Source organism: Sus scrofa, chromosome 18 (assembly GCF_054392235.1).
Source record: "Sus scrofa isolate SSC_HxYL_T2T_F1_AM1 chromosome 18, Sscrofa_HxYL_maternal_Yorkshire_Landrace_v2.0, whole genome shotgun sequence".
Taxonomy (NCBI): domain Eukaryota; kingdom Metazoa; phylum Chordata; class Mammalia; order Artiodactyla; family Suidae; genus Sus; species Sus scrofa.
In genome coordinates this window covers 16,409,482-16,428,359 of record NC_139400.1, presented here as the reverse complement: position 1 = coordinate 16,428,359, position 18,878 = coordinate 16,409,482, and the positions used below count along the sequence as shown (strand labels likewise).

The window sequence follows — 18,878 nt, the reverse complement described above, 5'->3', positions numbered from 1 at the left end:
CAAATCCTCTCTGAAATGTTCCAGGCACCTACTAGATTTTTCTAAATTTGTACACATTGGCTTGCTCCATTCCCTTTACCACACTTTTTAACTCCCTTAGGAATTACCCTAGGGAGTTCCCATTGTGGCTCCCTGGGTTACGAACCCAACAGAGGGTTCCATTTCGATCCTTGGCCTCGCTCAGTGGGTTAAGGATCCGGTGTTGCTGTGAGCTGTGGGGTAGGTTGCAGATGCAGCTTGGACCCTGCGTTGCTATGGCTGTGGTGTAGGCTTGGCAGCTGTAGCTCTGATTGGACCCCTAGTCTCAGAACTTCCATATGCCACAGGTGCGGCCCTGAAAGCAAAACAAAACAAAAATAAAAAGAAAAAAAAGAAAAAAAAAAGAAAAAAAAATTAGCCTAAAGGAAATGAGAGGACGCAGGATGATATGGAGAGCATGCAGACATTGTACAGCATTCATGGAAATGAACGGCATCAGGGTGGCTGAAGAGATTAGAGTACTTTTAGAATGGAATTTGAAGTTGGGCATAAGGACAAACTGGAAAAGAATTCCAAAAAAGTTCAGAGAAAACGCTCAAGGGTCCATGAACACTACTCGGTTTACCATAATCGCCTCGTAAAATTTCAAAAGATGCAAACCCACCATATCTAGAAGGATATGTCATATAAAGGAAATTAGAAAATTCATAGAGGGGCATAAAAACTACCATGCTAATTCAAGAGAACAGCATAAACATAAACAACTATGTGACCTGGAGAAATGAAACTGTCACATTCTATCAAGTTGAAAAAGGATTTTCATTTTCCTGAAGCAGTGAGGGAGGAGGTGTGGTCTCTGGCCAGGAAGCAGATGGAAAGTGTTGGTGTCAGAGACTAAATGCGCCCCAGAAGCAGGCAGTCTCCTCCCGATGCTGCCATGGGCCAACAGGTTTCTCTGCTGTCTTATCATTTGTCTCCTCAGAGTGGGTGAGTCCTGGGCACAGGTCGCCACCTGTCACTGTCACTGGCTTCCCAGGATCTGACTACAAACTGTTTCCTCAGCCTGTTCCCTCCTCCTATCAAGGGGTGGGGGTTGCTCTCAGTTCCTCACAGTCTCTCCCTGGTCCCTCTACCTTCAAAGATAGAAATGCACATCCTGTTTATGCTTCAAAAGACGCTCTGTCCTCCCCTTCTGCTACCGGCTGGAGAAAACAGCTTTTAAAATCCTTGTGTCATCACACAATGCTTGTATGTGGAGTTCCTTTTGTGGCTCAGGAATGAACCTGACTAGTATCCATAAGGGCATGGGTTTGATCCCTGGCCTCTATCAATGGGTTAAGGACCCATCACTGCCTTGAGCTGTGGTTGTAGGTTGCAGATGTGGCTCTGATCTGGTGCTGCTGTGGCTGTGGTATAGGCCAGCAGCTGCAGCTCCAATGTAACCCCCAGCTTGAGAACTTCCATACGCCATGAGTGTGGCCCTAAAAAAAAGTAAAAATAAAAAAATAAAAGCCTTGTGTGATTAGACTAGGATAAGCCCACATGGATAATATCCCTTTGGCCAAATAACGTAATAATTGTAGAAGCGATATTTCATCATATTCATTGGTTCCAGACACACCCAAAGGGGAGGAGATTAACCACAGGCAAGGATCACTGGGGAAATTATGCCAAGAAAATCAGGACACGAAATTCAGAGAGCAGTTATTCAGTTAATTGCATTAAGTTAGAATTCAAAGCTGCTCCAATCTTGGCCATGCAGTAGGTCAAGTTCTTAACCTACTGTTTTATCAGGGACATGATATGAAGGTGGAATGAAGTGGCTCTTGGTAAAGGGACCATTGGGGGGGGCTGGTCTAGAAGGGGCAGGTGAGGAGGTGAAATAGATCCAGTTCCTTCTGAAAGGATATCAAAAATATAAAATTAGCTTTGTCCTTATGAATTTTGAAGCAATCTAACACAGAAATCATTTATCAGTTGTTTAATTATTGGGGAAGAAAGCACAATCCTTTGATATTCCAATGAGTCAGAAAAACAATGACTTCAAGGTGAAACCTCAGGAAAACAACACGTATTAGGATCCAGCTCATAGGATATTTAATGTGATCAGCAAGTTTGTGAAAGTGTCCTGGAGAAGAAGTTTGGGATAATCTGGATATTGCACAGAGTCTTTTTTTTAAAATTTATTATAATTGATTTACAATGTTCTGTCAATTTCTGCTGTACAGAAAAGTTACCCAGTCGTGCATATAATATAGGCATTCTTTTCCTCACATTATCCTCCATCATGTTCCATCACAAGTGTCTAGATATAGTTCCATCCATGTTGCTGCAAATGGCATTATTTTGTCCTTTTTTATGGCTCAGTAGTATTCCATTGTGTATATGCACCATGTTTTCCTAATCCATTCATCTGTTGGTGACATTTAATTTGTTCCATGTCTTGGCTATTGTGAATAGCGCTGCAATGAACATATGGGTGCATGTATCTTTTTCTTTCTACTTTTTTTTTGGGGGTCTTTTTAGGGCTGCACCCATGGCATATGGAAGTTCCCAGGCTAGGGGTCAAATTGGAGCTGTAGCTGCTGGCCTAAACCACAGCCACAGCAACATAGGATCTGAGCTGCATCTGTGACCTACACCTCAGCTCACCTGCAATGCCGGATCCTTAACCCATTGATCGAGGCCAAGGATCGAAACTGCGTCCTCGTGGATACTAGTCAGATTTGTTTCCACTGGACCACAATGGGAACTTCCTATGTATCTTTTTCGATGAAAGTTTTGTCTGGATATGCCCAGGAATGGGATTACTGGGTCATATGGTCATTCTATATTTAGTTTTCTGAGGTATTTCCATACTGTTTTCCATAGTGGTGGTACCACTTACATTCCCACCAACAGTGAAGGAGGGTCCCCTTTTCTCCACATCCTCTCCAGCCTTTGTTCTTTGTTGACTTGTTAATATGGCCATTCTGACTAAAAATACTGAATGCTTCACGAATTTGCGTGTCATCCGTGCTAATCTCCTCTGTGTTGTTCCAATTTTAGTATATGTGCTGCCAAAGCGAGCACTGGCTCAGAGTCTTGAGAGGCAAATTGTCCTTGCGAAATGACCTACTCTTCCATGATGAGACAACAGGGATCCTATCAGGGAAACAAATATTCATGCGTGAAGCAGAACTGAGTTGCCACATGCTGTCATAGATGGAAAAAGTGAGAATGATGAGAAGAGGAGAGAAAAGGTCCTTTCCTAGAGAGAGAGAGAAGAATTCTTGAAATGGTGTTTGTCTTGTCTCTTTCTCTCTCTGTAAATTAGTCACTGTTCATTATTCCAAGATGGGGACTGAGGGCACAAGAATCCCACCAATTAATTAATGAATCCTAGATCTGTGCTCTCCACCAAGATTCCTAATTTGAACTTAGATCCGCTCGAGACATCAACTGAAAGCTTCGCCCTGGAGGTTAAATGCAACATCACCTTTTCCCCACAAGCTATATTTCTGGTTTCCTGATTTGTCGAAAGGAAATAGGAATTATTTACATACATGAGACTGAAAATAGAATTATGTCACTTTTCTCTCCCTCCATGACCCTGGACATAATCCATACTCAAGTGCTTTTATTTCTAACTCCTATAAATGTTTTCTTATCTATTCTTAATGAAACCACTGCCATGTTTACATGCTTTCTCTCTTTTTTTAACCAGTTTTGCAGATAAATGTACTACCTCCTGGAGCTCCTGCTGTGGCATAGTGGGATAGGCAGTGCCTCTGCAGTGCCAGGACACAGGTTTGATCCCAGCCAGGCACAGGGGGTTAAAAAGGATCCAGTGTTGCCACAGCTGCGGCTTAGTCCGCAACTGTGGTGTCCCTGGCCTGGGGAATTCCATTTGCTGAGGGGTTGTCAAAAAAGAAGAAGAAAGTACTACCCCTCTATTTATCTCTGGCTCTAGCCTCATAGCATCCAATGCGATGTCAGCATTGAACTGAAGTGCAACTTTCCTAATTGCAAAAATCTGACCTTGTCACTTGCTTCTACAACATCCTCAAATACCTCTCTATAGGCCACCAACATCAAATCTAAACTTAATAGCATGGTAAAATGTATGACTATTCCTTCGATATTTTGAAAAGACAGAAATTACAGTCCTTTACCAGGAAGATATCTTTGTAGTAGAAAGCCAAGTTCTCACTAGTGTCTAGGCTAATGATACGCAGGCTTCTATTCTTCCTCTTGAGTCACCAATCTCTTTCCATGGCAAGCCCATCACAGTTGGCATTGGGAAGACATACCCATGTGTTGTGAGTAGCAGGAACGGGTCAGGGCTTTAGAATCTTCAGGTCTTTCCATAGGAGGAAGCAAAGAAAAAACCCAAAAGACCTGACCAGATCCAGCCTCTGATTGACACACAAGATCGATACCCCTTTTGTCTCTGCAGTTTACCAGCTCTTCAAGAACAGCACCTATATGTATTATGCTGATAAGTTCTCTTTTTTCTTCAATCCATTAAATCTTTTTTTTTTTTTTTGGTCTTTTTGTCTTTTCTGGGGCCACTGCCGTGGCATATAGAGGTTCCCAGGCTAGGGGCCTAGAGGTCTAATTGGAGCTACAGCTGTCGGCCTACGCCACAGCAGCATAGGATCCAAGCCACATCTGAGACCTACACCACAGCTCATGGCAACGCTAGATCCTCAACCCACTGAGCAAGGCCAGGGATCGAACCCGCAACCTCATGGTTCCTAGTGGATTTGTTAACCACTGTGCCACGACGGGAACTCCCCATTAAATCTTTTTCTAGTTCCCAAACTTGACATGGGCCAGGAGAGCCCTGGACATGGATGTGAGTTTTTGGAAGAAATATAAGCAAACCAACCAGAGGGGTAATGTGGGGAGGTGAGGAAAACTTCTCATATAGTTAAGGCTTTCTGTGATCACAACCTAATTGGAAAATCCAGCCACACTTTCTTTCATTACATTCTTACTTTACTAGAATTCTGTGTTGCTCAAGTAATCTCCAAACATGCAGCACATCCTATTTCCCTTGGAAATAAGGCATATTTGACAAACCCATGTTGATCTTCCAATCAAAATATTACTTAAAACAATGGCCCTATGTGAAATGCATTCTGTTTTCCCAAGAAGACTATGGGTTCCTTCTCCTGTATTCTCACTATACTTTACCCATCCTCCCTTTTTGCAGACACAAATCATAATATTTATTGGACAGAGGAGTGGATAAAGAAGATGTGGTACATGTATACAATAGAATATTACTCAGCCATAAAAAGAAATGACATAGTGGCATTTGCAGCAACATGGACAGACTTAGGAATTATCATGCTAAGTGAAGTTAGTCAATGAGACATCAGCAACATATGCGATCACTTATCCGTGGAATCTAAATAAAGGATACAATGAACTTCTTAGCAGAACAGATACTGACTCAGAGACTTTGAAAAACTTAGGGTTTCCAAAGGAGACAGGTGGGGGAAAGGGATGGGCTGAGGGTATGGGATGGAAATGCTGTAAAATTGTGTTGCTAGGATTGTTGTACAACTACAAATGTAATAAAATTCATTCGGCTAAAAAAATTTAAAAAAAAGACAAGTGAATAAAAGTGTTTATTGGTGTGGTGATCTTTCCATTGAGCTCTAACATCTTTAGGGTGAGAAGACAGGTCTCTCCTGCATTCCTTCCCCAGTATTGTCCTCTGGACAAGACACACAGGTTCAGTGAATAGTCGAACATAATCAGCATGTCTTTGGTGTTCGTGTCTGTATTCTCATGGTCTGAAAGAGCATCGACACATAATCTATACTCGTGATACGTCCATTAAAGAAGCGATAAAGAATTCAGCAATGTCTAAAAGGATTTGATCTTGGGCTTCCCTCCTCTCCTCCCCTGAAAAAAAATTACATTTCGTAAGTATGATCAGTTTTCCAGCCTTACCTTCCTTCTCTGGCTAAAGGTCCCTGAGGGCGCAATAATGACCCCCTACCCCATCCCCAGCGTCCTCATCCTAATCCTTGGAACTTGTGAATATGTCGCCTCGTGTTGCAAAAGAGAATTGTGTTTGCACATGTGAGTAAATTTGCTCATCAGCTGACCTCGAGAGAGGGAGAAAAGCCTGGCTTTTTCCAGGTGGAACCAATTTAACACAGGCGTCTTTAGAAATGGCTGGCGGCAGCGAGATGTGGGAAGGGTTCTACTGCTGCTGGCCTTGAAGATGGAGCAAGGGGGACAAGGAACGTGGGTAGTCTGCAGGAGTTGAAAAAGACAAAGGAATTATTCTCCCTGAAAGCCTCCAGAACATCACACGCAGCCTTGCATGCCTTGATTTCAACCCAAGTAGAACCATGTGTCGAACTTCAGACCTATGGTAAGACAATTCATTTGTGGTGTCTTGAGCCACTAAGTCGGTGATAGTTTGTCATAGTCGAAAACTAGAAAGCTAATACAGAACCCTACCTCCAAGCTGCTGGAGGCAGGCGGGCGATGAAGAGAAGCGTAGGAGCCAAGGGCTAAGGACTGGGTTTTGAATCGGATGAGGCCTTATTTATTTTTTATTTTTTATTTTTTTGTCTTTTTAGGGCCGCATCCATGGCGTATGGAGATTCCCAGGCTAGGGGTTAAATTGGAGCTGCAGCTGCTGGCCTACAGCACAGCCACAGCAATGCCAGATCCCAGGTGCCTCTGCAACCTACACTGCAGCTCATGGCAACACTGGATCCTTAACCAGCTGAGTGAGGTGCATTCTTATGGATGCTAGTCAGAGTTGTTTCCACTGAACCATGAAGGGAACTCCATCTTTTTATTTTTTAATTGAGATATAGTCAATTTACAATGTCGTGTTAACTTCTGGTGTACAGAAAAATGATTCAATTAGATCTATTTACAAATTCTTTTCTATTATAGTTTATTACAAGATATTGAATATAGTTCCCTGTGCTATACAGTAGGATTTTTTTTTCTATTTTATATATAGTAGGGTGTTAATCCCAGATTCTAAATTTATCCCTTTCCCTCTCTTTCCTTTTTGGTAACCAGAAGTTTATTTTCTATGTCTGAATCCGTATGTTTTATAAAAAAAATAATTTGTACCTTTTTTAGATACCCACATATAAGTGACATCATATGATATTTATGTTTTTCTGTCTGACTGACTGCACTTAGTATGATAATCTCTAGGTCCATCCATGTTGCTACAAATGGCATTATTTTGTTCTTTTCTATGGATGAGTAATATTCCATTGTACACATGTACCACATCTTCTTTATCCATTCATCTGTCAATGGACACTTAGGTTGCTTCCATGTCTTGGCTATTGTAAATAGTGATGATATGAATATTGGGGTGCATGTATCTTTCCAAATTAGAGTTTTCTCCACATGTATACCCAGGACTGGGATTGCTGGGTCATATGGTAACTCTAGTTTTTTAAGAAACCCCCATACTGTTCTCCAAAGTGGCTGCACCAATTTACATTCCCACTAACTTTTCTCCACATTTTCTTTAGCACTTGTTATTTGTAGAGTTTTTGATGATGACCATTCTGAGGTGATAGTTTTATTTTTTTAAATTTATTTTATTTATTTTTTTGCCAGACCTGCAGCAATCGGAAGTTCCTAGGCCACGGATCAAACCCCCACCACAGCAGCTGCTGCAGTGACAATGCCAAATCCTTAACCCTCTGTGCCACAAGAGAACTCCTGACTGGTGTGAGGTGATAAAGTTTTGATTTGTGTTTTGCTAAAAATTAGCAATGCTGAATATCTTCTCATGTGCCTGATGGCCATCCAGATGTCTTCTTTTGGACAAATGTCTATTTAGGTCTTTTGCCTGTTTTTTGGTTGAGTTATTAGGTTTTTTGTTTGTTTTGATGTGGAGTTGTATGAGCTGTTTGTGCATTTTAGAAATTAATCCTTTTTGTTGCATCATTTGCACATATGTTCTTCCATTCTGTAGGTTGTTTTTTGGTTTATGGTTTGCTTGCTTTTCTCATCTTAACTGCTTTCTTAACACATCTTGCCACAGATTTTTAATATTGATGATTGTATTTATTTTCTGTTGCTTCTGTAACAAGTTACTATACACTTAATGGCTTAAACAATACAAATTTATTATCTTATAGTTCTGGGGGGCAGAAGTTCAATCTGGGTCTCACTCAGCTAAAATCAGAATATAGACAAGGCTCCATTTCTCTCTGAAGGCTCTTAGGGAGAATCGGATCTCCTGGTAACTCCCTTCCTCCAGCTTCAGAGTCAGCAGTTTCCGGCTCTCTGACCCTTCTTAGGTGCTCTAAACACAGCTGGGAAGTGTTCTCTGTTATTAAGGACCCATGTGATTAGATTAGGCCCACCTGGATGATCCAGGCGCCTGTCTGTAGCTCAAGGCCAGCTGATTAGTAATCTTAATTGCATCCACAAACTTAATTCCCTTTTCCAACCTAAACATTCACAGAATGTGGGGGATTTGGCTTGAGCATTTTTAAGGGGCCATCACGCTGCCTACTGTAGTAATATTCCACTAGAGGGCACTAGTATATCCCATAATATAAACGTACGTTTCAGATAATGATAAGAGAAGTTGATAACATTGAATATGAGGAGTTCCCGTTGTGGCTCAGTGGTTAATGAATCCGACTAGGAACCATGAGGTTGCGGGTTTGATCCCTGGCCTTGTTCAGCAGGTTAAGGATCTGGCGTTGCCATGAGCTGTGGTGTAGGTTGCAGACGTGGCTCGGATCCCACATTGCTGTGGCTCTGGCATAGGCTGGCAGCTACAGCTCTGATTCAACCCCTAGCCTGGGAACTTCCATTTGCTGTGGGAGCGGCCCAATAAAATGGCAAAAAGACAAAAAGACAAAAAAAAAAAAATTTGAATATGATATCACCAATGAAAAGAAAACTCAATACACAATTATCTCTCATGAAGTTTTCTGAAGGTTCATCATAAAACATAGAAAAATATACAGGATAGGGTGACTTCCTCAGAACCAAAATGGCCTGAGAATAAGTAAAATAGGATTTGAAGTATGATGAAAATTCTGTAGTCTATATCTGAGCTCAGGATCACCCATAGAAAAAAATATTGCCATACACTTAAAGAGATAAAGGTATTCTACTTGCAGGGGGTTAAAGAAATGGTTCCTCTGGAGTTCCCTGGTGGCCTAATGGTTAAGAGCCTGGTGTTGGCACTGCTGTGGCACAGGTTCAATACGTGGAAAGAAAGAAAGAAAGAAAGAAAGAAAGAAAGAGAAAGAAAGAAGGGAGAAAGAAGGGAAAAAGAAAGGGGAAAGAATAGAAAGACAGAAAAGAAGAAAGAAATAGTTCCTCAGTTGGGTAGAGGTAGCATAATTACTGTTGTCAAGAGACTGTCTCCCTGGAAGGATGAATGAGAGATGCAGCAGATTGAGTGGTGCTAGAGGAGAGGCTAAGACCAAGGCTGAAGAGGCACAGGGAAAGACAAAGATGGATTGTGTAGAGTGAAATGTATTAAAGTGCAAAAATGGAGGAGGTGTTTCAGAGCCCCTGGCCAGGTACAGGATGCTGTCCCCCCGCCCCGAGTCTCTGCATTAGGGACACAGGAATCTGGCCCTCACCGGGGAAGTGAAGGTCCCCAAACTCTTGAATGTGGTGGCCTTGGGAAGGAGTGATCCAAGGGAACGTTCCAGGAAGGAAGGATGGGAAGGTACAGGAACTGGCTCCTAGTTCAAGGGTAACAGGGGCTGAGGTCAATAGTATCACTCTAGGATCTTGGTTGATTTGAGAAAGAAGGGGCCGGAGCAGTCTCATAGTCAACAGGAGGGGGAGGGGGAGGAGATGCATGTGTCCAAGGAGAGTGAATTTGCTGGTAGGGACATGGAAATATAGAATGAGGCTGCCTCCTAAGTCTTGGCTTAATCTAATGTGGAAAGTGCTTGGGATAAACTATAAATCTCTGAGTTGTAGTTGTTCACCTCTCTGATGTTAGAAGCACCATGGAACCTGGGAAAATCCAGGGTATAACTAGATAGTTTGGTTTTGTGGATATGGGTAAACTATGAAAGATTTCTAAAGATAAAATTTGGGGTGACAAGTTTCACGAGATAATACAAATTATTTACTTGGGGCAGGTTCTTGAGAATGAAAACTACTTTTTTTTTTTCTTTGAGAACCCCCATACCCATAGCTAGAACTTGGCGAACTTGCTAAGACAACACAGTTAGGGCCGAAGCAGAGCCAAGTTTGCTCCCATAGTCTTTTCCAGGAAGGGATGGCACAGAAACATAAAACAAGAACACTCCTCTTTAGAGCCAAATGGATGTCATGGCAGCAAACGTGTTCCCCTCCCTCCATGGAGTAGGGACCGTTGGAGCTGAACCTCCGCTGTGAAAGGGGTTGGGGGCAGAAAGCTCTCTCTGAGGTTTGGTGAGGACCCACTTTGTGTCTGGAACTGATAATGATCCGCAAAATACAGGAGGCTCTGCAAAGCTCAGCTGTGGCCAGAAGCAATTAGAAGGATGGGGCAGCCATCTTCCCCCTCTCCCGCTCCCCCAAGAATAATTTGGTCCCAGCAAAACCTAAGAAGACCGCCAAGATGTTCTAAGGGGGAAATATTCTGGGCAACTCCAGGGAGGTTATCTCAACGCAGGAAAGACAGAGTGACCCAGAAAAGGGAGAAATATGTGAGCTGCTGGAGGAGCTAGGAAGATGCCGTGACACCCCGGGAACTGGCAGAGCTCCCTATGAATGGACCCAGAGCAGGAGACACAGCCTGGCTGCAAAGCAATCCCCAGGGACAGAACCCTTTCGAGTGGAGCCACATCTGGTGACAAGCAGCAAAGGAGCAGTTGGCTGGTGAAAACGTGAGGTTATGCAAGAAGGCAGATGTTGACCTCTGCCTTTCACACTTCCTTTAAGAGGCGAGAGAAGAGGAAAAAATACATCCAACACCAGTCTTGAGGAAAGCAGCTACCCATACCCATGGCTAAGTTTAATCTGCTAAGGAGAGAGCCCTGAGTCTAGGATCTCGAACTGGATACAGACCAAAAAGTAACCATGATGGGGGATTTGGCTAAGTTTTTTACATGGCACTCGTTTATAAGCTAGTAGCTAAAAAATATATATCTGTGGGTAGACTAAGACAGGAACAGATTTGCAGTTTTTCCTACAGAATAGATAGGAAGACTTCTAAAATAGGAAAGGTGTAGTTTTGATGATAAGGTGAGTTTCATAGTCTCACGTTTCTAAGTGATAATCAAGATATATCATGCCAATTTTCATAAAGATCCAAAATGAAATATTTTTCAAATTTGACACAAGTGTGCTAAAAAGCCACTGTCAAATGTATAGAAACAAGCAGCCTTAAGGGAAGGCGAGGAAAACTGCAATGACCACAAGCCACTCCAGCAAGCCTCTAAGGAAAGGGGTGTGGTTTCTTGCTGAAAAGGAGGGCGGAGTAGCTGCAGAAAGATTTCAAGGAAACTTAAGGGCACCAGGGCTGACAGAGCCTGAGTGTCACAGCCATGGGCCCCCCGCTTCTGGGCTGGGTCCTGCTTTGTCTCCTGGGAGCAGGTGAGCCCCAGAACCCATGGGCAAGCCTTGGCTGGAGAATCCAGGTCTTTTGCTCAAAACTTGTCCTAGAGGCTGCAGCACCAGCAGCCTCCTCAGCAATTTCTAGCTCTGTCTCCTTCTCTCACAGGCCCCGTGGAAGCCAACGTGACCCAGAGCCCAAGCCACCACATTGCGGAGACCAAAAAGACATTGACAATGACTTGTTCTCAGAATATGGACCACGACGCGATGTACTGGTATCGACAAGACCCAGGGCTGGGTCCAAAGCTGATCTACTTTTCAAGGAACGTTGATTTGGTTGAAAAGGGAGATATTCCTGATGGCTACAATGTCTCTCGGAAAGAGAAGCCGAATTTCCCCTTGATCCTGGAGTCGGCCAGCGCCAACCAGACTTCCCTGTACCTCTGCGCCAGCAGTGTATCCACAGTGTGGCACAGCCAGCTGCTCTCTGCACAAAAAGGGCAGCCACAAGAACAAGGAGGCTCAACCCCACCAAGAGGAAAACTTCCCCCACTATAAGCGCCCTCAGAAGACCTTCCTGGACTCCCCCAGCTGTGGGAACTCTGAGCAAGGCAGCTCTGAGATGCGCCAATGTGCCATTCTTGTACTGCGGGTACCAAGGAGCTTTTCCAAGTTCAGGCAGGACAAGCTACCTGGATTAGGGTCTAGACCAAAGATGGTCAATTCCTTTCCTAGAAAAGGCCCTTTAGGGAGTTCCCGCTGTGGCTCAGTGGAAATGAACCCAACTAGTATCCCTGAGGATGCAGGTTGGATCCCTGGACTTTCTCAGTGGGTTAAGAAGCTGGCATTGTAGTGAGCTGCAGTGTGGGTCGCAGATATGGTTCAGATCTGTGTTGCTGGCTGTTGTTGTGCCTGGGAACTTCTATAGGCCCTGGGTGTGGCCCTTAGAAAAAAGAAAAAAAGGCACTTCACACAGGCAGCAATCCTCTTTCCTTACTGACCAGCATTGTTGCCCAAACTGAATATTTAATTTTCAATCCAATGGCTCAACAAATTCCATTCTACGTTCCAGGTCCTATTCCTGGATGTTTCTGAATTGTTCACTAGATCTGATATCTCCCATTCTCTTCATCTCTGCACATGGTCTGCCACCCACCCAAAAGCTCCAGCTGGGAGGTAGGAGGCGTCCTCGGCACCTCTCAGATAGTTTCCTTTCACGGCTAATCCAGTACCATCCCTTGCACTTCTCAGCATTAAATTTCTTGCAGATTTCACTATTTTTTTTTTCTTCTGCTTTTAAGGGCCACACCTGCAGCACATGGAGGTTCCCAGACTAGGGGTTGATCTGGAGCTAAAACTGCCGGCCTATGCTACAGCCACAGCAAGATGGGATCTGAGCTGCTTCTGTGACCTCACTGCAGCTCACTGGCAGCGCTGGATCTTTAACCCACCGAGCAAGGCCAGGGATCGAACCTCCACCCTTATGGATACTAATCAGATTCATTTCCTCTGTGCCACAACAGGAACTCCTTATTATTATTATTTTTTTAACTTCACTGATGACACTGGTCCAGAAAAATGTTGTCTCTTACCTGGATTCCTTAACCACCTTCAGATTTGCTATCTGTCCACCCACAATCCACTCCCAAGCTTAAAACCCATCAGTGTCTCATTAACTGAGCTAAAGTCTCAAGTTTATGTTACTTTACAAGGCACTCAGCACCCTCCAGGATGTGGTCTTTGCACCTCTCTTCCAGTTTCATCCAGTTACCTAACTGCTTTCCATTCTATCAGACATGGCCCACCTCCCTCAGGTCCTTTGTTGACTCACTCCTGGGTCCTCACCAACCACCTTTACACTGCCTAGAGAACCCTTCCTCTCCCCCTTACCTGGATTTCTAACAATTTTTCCTCATACCAATTCATAAATCATTTCCATCAGGAAGGTTTCCTTGAATCCCCAACTGGCTTAGTTCCTCTGCTATGGGCTCTTGAGGCAGCCTGCACTTTTGTCCAAAGGGCAATTAACACAGTCTATTTTTTGTTATTAAAATGTGCGTTGAGGGAGTTCCCAAGGCGGTGCAGTGGAAACAAATAGGCTAATATCCATGGGGATGAAGGTTCAATCTCTAGCCTGGCTCAGTGGGCCAGGGATCCAGCGTTGCTGTGAGCTGTGGTGTAGGTGTAGTGGGAAGGGGCCATGCCCTCCCAGATCAAAGGGAAGGAGACCTGCAGCACTGCCAGCATCTGTGCTCACATGCAAGTTCTGCAGTGATGAGGCATAGTCTATACCCTTGAGCACAGGCGCATCTATAGTTATCTGCTTAAAATTTATAGCATACCTGACTGGGGGACAAAGAAACTTAGATATAGTGGGAAAACAAGTGGAATACATAAGGCGGTGCCCTGCTGTGTTTGGGGCTCAGCCTCTGGATGCTAATCAGCTGAGCCAGTGCTGGTACAAAAAATGCTGCTTCCTGGGAAAAAGCCTTGGTGTCTTGTTTCTCTGTACCTAAGCCCCGCTGCAGATTTGGCTTGGATCTGGCATCACTGTGGCTGTGGTGTAGGCTGGCAGCTGTAGCTCCAAATGGACCCCTAGCCTGGGAACTTCCATATGCCTTGGGTGCGCCTAAAAAGCACAAAAAAAGAAAAAAATGTTGAAGTTAATGAGAGCGGGGACCATGCCTATATTGGTTACTTTTTTATCTCCGTACATACCAGAGGGACTGAGGAGCTGTGTTCACTGACTAAAGGAATCAGTCTTAGATCATCTTCCCAATACCCCTCCAAATAATCCAGGATCCAAGCCTCCTGCAAAGTCTTCTTCCACACACACTTTGGGGGGATGCCAGGGGTTTTCACATGGGTGTGTAAACAAGATAAATCCTGTACTCTCATAGAGTTTTATTCTTCCTCTACTCTAGCCACTGTTTACTCCATGCTACATGTCACCCTGACAAGGATGTTGCCTCTCTTAGGTACCACCATATCCAAGGATGTTGCCTCTCTTAGGTACCACCGTACCCATGGAATTTTTTTCCTTTTCTGCGAGGCCCTAAAATACCTGCCAGCCACTGCAATTGCTTCTGCTCTATATCACTTACCAACTGATGCAATAAGCAGACCCTATTACTGCTCCCAGCTGGGTCCCATCATCGCCCTGGATGTATTTTCCTGCAGAGTGGCACCTTCTAGTGATGAAGGACCAGAGGAAGCATCTTGTTCACCCATTCCCTTTCCCTTCCAGGTGCTGGAAAGGCAAGACTGCAGGTCTGTGTCTTGATCCTCAATGTCTTACTTAGATTTAGCTCAAAGGTTGATTCAATTACATACCTTCCCCACCAACCACTAAGATAGTCATTATAACCTGGGATGAGGCAGCACAGAGAGCCTCATCCAAGACACAAATTCAGGCAAAAAAACCCAGCTGAGCTTAGAATCTGCTCATCTTTCCAAGAAATGTGGCTGTATTTCTGGGTCAGTCTACTCTGCCAGGACCTGATCCCACTCTTACTCCAAGCTCAGCTCTCTCCTGGGAGCATCCCATGCAGTCATACACATGGACTTTTAGGGACCATTCGCTCCTTTTTGGTCCAAGCTGGGTTTTCATTACACCTTTATCATATTCTCAATATAATAGAATTCTAACTAAATCAAAGATGTCAGTGGAGGTGTTAAGACCAAGGACTGTTCCCTGTGAAATAGAGCCTGTGTCCAACAACTTAGTCTTAGTTCCTGAAAGTCATCATGAGTGAGCCCCATCCTGGAGGAGCCTCTGAGAAAATGGTGGAGACAGCCCCCTTCATACTTATGTAGAACCCACAAATCTAGTGCCCTCCATCACATCAGGGCCTAGAGCTAGAATACCTTCTTTCTCCACTTAGACTTGCCTGAGGCACCGGGTTTCTCTGCCCTTTGTTTTCCAGGACCAAGAGAGCTGTGGTTTTAAACTTTTTTTTTTAACTTTTTAATTTTTTTTATTATTCTTCAATGAATTTATCACATCTGTATTTATGTAATGATCATCAAACTCTTTCTTAAAGGAATCCGATCTCAGTCTTTGTGGAATCTTTTTTTCCCCTTAATGCCTAACTTCCACCTCAGTCTCACACATGCTAAAAAACCCACAAAATTTAGTGATTTTTGGAGTTCGCATTGCGGCTCAGGGGAAACAAATCTGACTAGCATCCATGAGGATGCAGGTTCAATCCCTGGCCTTGCTCCATGTGTTAAGGATCTGGCATTGCTGTGAGCTGTGGTGTAGGTCACAGATGCAGCTTGGATCTGGTGTGGCTGTGGCTGTGGTGTAGGCTGGTAGCTGTAGCTCTGATTTGACCCCTAGCCTGAACATCCATACGCCATGGGTGTGGCCCTAAAAAGCAAAAAAAAAAAAAAAAAAAAAAAAAAATCAGCGATTATTTTTCTAGAGTTAAAACATGCTATGATCTGGATGTTTATACCCCCTCCCAAATGTGTGTTGAAATTCCTATCGCACGTGTGATGGTATTTAGGAGATGGGAGCTTTGGGAGATGATTAGGTCATGGGGTGGATCCCTCATGAATGGGGTTACTGCCCTTAAAAAGGGATCCCACTGATCTCCCTGGCCCCCTCCTCAAAGTGAGATTACAACCTGCAAAACGCCCCTATCAGATAATGTAGTCACTCTGATCTCAGACTTCCAGCCTCCAGAACTGTGAGAAATACATTTCTGTTGTTTATAAGCTACCTGATCTGTAGTATTTTGTTATAGCAGCCAAACAGACTAAGACAGAACACTAGCCACAATTTTTTAAATCTTCATTTTTGGTTCATTTACTGTCAATGTCCTTGGTAGGCTTCTATTTCTATACTGTTCCATTAAAAATGGTTGTCGTCAGTATTCCCTCCTTTTCCCTCTTCTTATTACTTTATAGACTTGCCTTGAAAAAACAGCATCTACATTCATCACTTTAATAACAATCTCTCTTCCAATAACTCTCAAAATAAGTAATCTAGCCAGATACCCAATCTGAGCTTCAGTCCAGTTTCCGCAACTTTCTACATGGTAACATCACTTGAAATTTCCATCAGTACTTCAAACTTAACTCATCATATTGTACAAACTTAATCCCCCTGCTAGTCTTCATGAAAGCCAATTCATCCAGTTTTTTTTGTTTGTTTGTTTTTTTCCCCCATTTCTAGGGCCGCTCCTGCGGCATATGGAGGTTCCCAGGCTAGGGGTCTGTCTAATTGGAGATGTAGCTGCCGGCTTACACCACAGCCACATCAACTGGGGATCTGAGCTTCATCTGCGACCTACACCACAGTTCACAGCAACCCCGGATCCTTAACCACTGAGTAAGGCCAGGGATTGAACCCACAACCTCATGGTTCCTAGTCAGATTCATTAACCACTGAACCATGAGGGGAACTCCTTTTTTATTTTTTATTTATTTATTTTTTGCATCCAGTTTTTCATGTGAGTAACCAAAGAGTTTTGGAGGACAGTCAGGGAGTACCATTCTGCAGCAATCCTTAAAAACTGGTTCCTGAATGTAATTTTGATGTGCTTCATAGTCAAGAAAAAAAGCAAAATGATTAAAAGTAAATATACCCAAATTGCATGCAAACATTTTAAAAAAGACTATGCATACATAGAATGATACACAGTACATGAACACACATGCACATGCATACACACACACACACACACACACACACACACACACACATGAAATGTTAGATTCTCCTAGACCATCCGGGAATCCAGGTCTCTCTACCTTCAGGTGAAGAAGCCACAGTTTTCTCCCAGTTCCTTTGGAATTGGCTACATGTTCCCCAAGTGGAAGAAACAGACATGAGCTGTGTCCTTAGAAACATCTGTAGGAAAAAAGTGAAAGGGAATTTATAAAAGATGCAAGTATGAAACAGAAAACATAGTGTAGACCTGGGTTCAGCTGGGTGGACAAAGGCATCTCAGTGTTGACAAATTTAAGGAAGGTAAAGAGAGCACAAGTGTCACACAGCAGGATGGGTGGGCAGAATAATGGTGTGTAAATGAAGAAAGAATTAGCGCTCCCTTCAGGAGCTCAGCTGGTAGAGTGAGGACTGTAAATGAAGAAAGAATTAAAGAGAACAGGGTATGGAATTTATGGTCATTTCCCTGCTACATCATAGTTTTCCACAGCAGGTTGACTTCATCATCCAGAGCTGCAGGGGGTCGGGCAGTCAGTGCAAGGTCAGGGTGAGGGAAACTCTGGCGTCCCTCTCGTAAGTAGTATCATCGAAGGTGGAAATCTTTTATTTTATTTTATTTTATTTTATTTTATTTTATTTTATTTTATTTTTTGCTTTTTAGGGCTGCACCCCCAGCATATGGAAAGTTCCCAGCCTAGGGGTTGAATGGGGGCTACAGCTGCTGACCTGCACCACAGCCACAGCAACACGGGATCCAAGCCACATCTGTGACCTACACCACAGCTCACAGCAATGCCAGATTCTTAACCCACTGAGCAAGGTCAGGGATCAAACCCACATCCTCATTGATACTAGTTGGGTTTTTAACCCACTGAGCCACAATAGGAACTTCTGAAGGTGGAAATCTTTATAACAGGAAAGTCAGTGGAATGAATATAAACTTGCAGATTTGGGTTAACTGGTAAAAGCAATTTTGAGGAGGAGTTCAGGGAAACACTAAGAATGATGAAGCTTCATTCATTCTAAGGATCTAAACTCTGGGAATGATTAGAAAATTCAATCCTCATACATTAATGAAAATTTGTGGTGCTGAAAAATAATGTTGGGTAGAGATGTAAGAAGTTGAAGCAAAAGATCAGGATACACCACTACAGCCTGTGCAAACAGAGGCCACCAGTTACACTGCATTCCGAGTTGACCAGTTGTACATAAAAATCCCTTTCAGGGCTATGAAGAGAAGGAGCATGCCTTCTAGTCTTCAGAAGGGGCTTTTAAGTGCAGGCAACTGGCAGACATACCATCACAGGCTTACCCCCTAGGACCTGGGTCTTATTTCAATAACACCAGATCTAACACAGATACCCCACCATGAACTCACTTGCCATGAGCACTGGGGCTCCTCTGTTGTGTAGCCCTTTGTATCCTTAGAAAAGCAGCACGGGTAGAATGTCCTTGAGCTTGTTTGGCAGACCCCCCACATTCAACTGGTCTCTGGTGGTTGTACGTTGACTCTCTGGAGCTCTCTCTCCAAGTAGCATCCCTCTTTATCTGCCATGTCCATGGACACTGATGCCACTAAAATCCCAGTTTATCAGGTTTCAAGATCAGGAAAGGAGGTGACTCTGATGTGACTGAAATACGTACTATGACCAATATATAATGATCCAAACAAGAGGCAGGAATGGGGCTACAACTTTAACTCCCT

At 43.6% G+C, this 18,878-nt stretch overlaps 1 pseudogene and 2 gene segments (V, D, J or C); 2 read left to right on the top strand and 1 right to left on the bottom strand.

Annotated features, from left to right (window-relative positions):
• The window catches only part of LOC110257561 (T cell receptor beta constant 2-like), a 192,884-nt gene that overhangs the window by 119,845 nt on the left and 54,161 nt on the right, over positions 1-18,878 (top strand).
• LOC102167789 (T cell receptor beta constant 1-like) overlaps positions 1-18,878 on the top strand; it is a 116,160-nt gene that overhangs the window by 62,305 nt on the left and 34,977 nt on the right.
• LOC146394892 (U6 spliceosomal RNA) lies at positions 2,958-3,051 on the bottom strand (annotated as a pseudogene).